The following is a 4,189-nucleotide window of genomic DNA, read 5'->3' as shown; positions in this document are numbered from 1 at the left end:
CTTTAGTCACAACATCACACATTAAACTCCATTCCTTCCTAAGACCTAATCTTCTAATCTCTCTTAGCTTAGTATTAGGAAGTGCATAATGCATGGAATTAAGCATATTGATAATATCAGTGTCAGTGTGTTGTGAAGTTACATTATCATCAGGAATTTTGAAACATGCTTTTATCACATCATTATTGATACAGAACTCATTACCTTTGATAGTTAGAGTGATGGTTTTGTCAGTAGAGTTGTAGATTGCAGTGGTCCACATCTCTTCAACAACTTCACAGTAAATTGTGGGTGATTCAAGCATGGCATAACTTAACTTGCAGTTCTTCACGAAGTCCATCATCTTGTGATAGCCTTCTGATTGCTGAATACCCTTATTGACCAAAGCAGTGAAGTTGTTCTTCTCATAAATGAACCCAGTCTGAGACATGATCTTTACTACAGGTGTCATTGTTAGAGAATGAAAGCTTGAAGAGAAAGAGGATATTTGCTTGAGAGAGAATAAAATAAAAGCAGTTGAATTTGAGAATGATAAAAGAAAATAATTGGAATGAAATAAGCTTTTATACTATCTCAAAAACAACGGATGAAAATAATAAAGAAAAGTAAATTACCCAATAGAAATTGCCTAAATTAGCCGTTTAAAAATAAACTGTAAAAATTCCACCCATTATCCGTCGTGTAATGCTTACAAACTGTAAGTATACTCGATGGATAATGTTCAGGGAATTAACGGTTAAGATTTAGACACTTCGACGGATGAGGATAAACTGTTATCCGTCGAGTTTTAAAAGATTCCAGAAAAGTAATTGATTTTTATTTGCACATGGTATATCGACGGATGACTCAACTCGACGGATAATGGTCATCCGTCGAGATGCAAATTTTGACTTAGCCAAAATTTCATCCATGACTAAAAATCAGTTAAATTTCTGGCTACATATCAACTTGCAAAATAACTCAGATAGATTCAAGAGTAATTAAGCATACCTAACTCACTTACCAACCTAGAAAAGGTGGATTCATCCAGTGGCTTGGTAAATATATCTGCAAGTTGATTCTCACTTAGGACAAAATATAACTCTACAGTACCATTCATTACATGTTCCCTTATGAAATGGTACTTGATGTCTATGTGCTTTGTCCTTGAATGTTGCACTGGATTTTCAGTGATGACAATTGCACTTATGTTATCACAGAAAATAGGAATTCTCTCAACTTGCAAACCATAGTCTAGCAATTGATTTTTCATCCATAAAATCTGTGCACAGCAACTGCCAGCAGCAATATATTCAGCTTCAGCTGTAGAAGTAGAAACTGAATTTTGCTTTTTATCGAACCAGGACACAAGCTTGTCTCCTAAAAATTGACAGGTTCTTGTTGTGCTCTTTCTATCAATTCTGCAACCTGCATAATCTGCATCTGAGTAACCAGTTAGATCAAAATCAGAATCTCTAGGATACCAAATGCCAAGTTTTGGTGTTCCCTTGAGATATCTGAAAATTCTCTTAATAGCTATCAAGTAAGACTCTCTAGGATCAGCCTGAAATCTAGCACATAAACAAGTAGCAAACATTATATCTAGCCTACTAGCTGTTAAGTACAGAAGTGAGCCAACCATGCCTCTATAGCTTGAAATATCCACAGACTTTTTAGTAGTATTTAGTTCAAGCTTAGTTGCAGTGGCCATGGGAGTTTTTGCAGATATGCAATCCATTAGATCAAACTTCTTTAAAAGATCAAAAATATATTTAGTTTGACTAATGAATATTCCATCACTAACTTGCTTAACTTGTAAACCAAGAAAGTAAGTTAGTTCTCCCATCATACTCATTTCATACTTACTTTGCATCAGTTTGGCAAACTTTTTACAAAGTTTCTCATCTGTAGAGCCAAAAATAATATCATCTACATAAATTTGAACAAGTATGCTAGAGCCATTAACATTTCTGAAAAATAAAGTTTTATCTACAGTACCTCTTGTGAAGTGATTTTCTAAAAGGAACTTTGATAAAGTGTCATACCAAGCTCTAGGTTCTTGCTTCAGTCCATAAAGTGCTTTCAGTAGATAATAGACATACTCTGGAAAATTTGGATCTTCAAAGCCAGGAGGTTGACTAACATACACTTCTTCCTCCAAATCTCCATTCAGAAAGGCACTTTTGATATCCATTTGATAGACTTTGAAATTGGCATGGGCTGCATAGGCTAAGAAGATTCTGATGGCTTCAAGTCTTGCAACAGGAGCAAATGTTTCATCAAAATCTATTCCTTCTTGCTGGCAATAGGCTTTAGCAACCAATCTGGCTTTGTTCCTTACTACTATGTCATTTTCATCCATCTTGTTTCTGAATACCCATTTGGTGTCTATTGGATTCTTTCCTTTAGGCTTGGGCACCAGCTTCCACACTTTATTCCTTTCAAATTGGTTTAACTCCTCCTGCATAGCTAAAATCCAATCAGGATCTAACAAAGCTTCTTCTACCTTCTTTGGTTCTTCCTTTGATAGAAAGCTGCTGTATAGACATTCTTCCTGAGTTGCTTTTCTTGTTTGAACTCTAGAAGAAACATCACCAATAATCAGTTCAAAAGGGTGATCTTTTGTCCATTTCCTTGGTTGAGGTAGATTAGCTCTAGATGAAGAGACCTCAATATTGTTTTGATGTGTGATTGAGTTTTGATTGCTAGAAACTCCCCTTGAGTTTGTGGATCTTTGATTTGAGAAAGGGGTACTTTCTATGGGTGATCTGCCTTGATTTCCTGCTCCTTTTGATAACCCGACGGATGGTGAATCTTGAGTACCGACGGATGAGGCAGGTTGTCTACCGACGGATAACACAGATTACCTTCCGACGGATGAAGCATTTTGTAACTCGACGGATGTTGAGTTTTGTGCTTCATTGGTGGTAGATTTGTCCGCATTATCCTTAGACACTGTTTCTTGATCACTCTCATCATCACTTTCATCACTGACCATCTCAACATTGTCGAATTTGAGGCTCTCGTGGTAATCTCCATCTTTCAGTACTTCAATCTTTTTATCATCAAACACAATATGTATAGATTCCACAACAATGTTGGTTCTTAGATTGTAGACTCTATATGCTTTACCAACAGCATATCCAACAAAAATTCCTTCATCTACTTTAGCATCAAACCTCCCATTTTGATCAGTTTGATTTTTCAGAATATAGCATTTACAGCCAAAGACATGAAGAAAATTTAGAGTTGGCTTCTTGTTCTTGAACAATTGATAAGGAGTCATGCATCTTTCTTGGTTAATCAGAGAGATGTTCTGAGTGTAGCATGCAGTGTATACAGCTTCAGCCCAGAAATAAGTTGGTAATTTTGATTCTTCAAGCATTGTCCTTACATTCAATAAGAGATCTGTTCTTTCTTTCCACTACTCCATTCTGTTATGGAGTCCTTGCTACTGAAAACTCATGCAAGATCCCATTTTCCACACAAAATGCTCTCATGACATAGTTCTTGAACTCAGTTCCATTGTCACTCCTGATTCTTCTAACTTTAAAATCAAGATGATTGTTAACTTGCCTTATGTGATTGATGATGATTTCACTAGCCTCATCTTTAGACTTTAGGAAATATTTTCAAGAAAACTTTGAGAAATCATCTACAATTACTAGGCAAAATCTTTTCTTTGAAATTGACAATACATTGACTGGTCCAAACAAATCCATGTGAAGCAGTTGTAGAGGCTCTTCAATTGCTGAATTAAGTTTCTTCCTGAATGATGTTTTGATTTGCTTTCCTTTTTGGCAGGCATCACACAGTCCATCCTTTGTAAACTCCACTAGATGAATGCCTCTTACTAGTTCTTTCTTTACCAGCTCATTCATGGTCTTGAAGTTTAAATGGGATAGCTTCTTGTGTCATAGCCAACTTTCATCTTGACTTGCTTTGTTGAGAAGACAAGTTACAGATTCTGCTTTGGTTGAGTTGAAGTCAGCTAGGTACACATTTCCTCTTCTTATACCAGTGAGAACCACTTTGTTGTTTTGATTGTTAGTCACAACACAGGCTTCTTTGTTGAAGGTTATTGAGTTGCCTTTGTCACAAAGCTGGCTGATACTCAACAGATTGTGTTTGAGACCATCCACTAAGGCAACCTCTTCAATGATGACATTGTCCTTTCAAATCAAGCCATATCCCACAATATAACCTCCGC

The sequence above is a fragment of the Apium graveolens genome, chromosome 6 (genome assembly GCF_009905375.1).
Source record: "Apium graveolens cultivar Ventura chromosome 6, ASM990537v1, whole genome shotgun sequence".
Classification (NCBI taxonomy): Eukaryota; Viridiplantae; Streptophyta; class Magnoliopsida; order Apiales; family Apiaceae; genus Apium; species Apium graveolens.
This window is presented reverse-complemented; position numbering follows the sequence as displayed.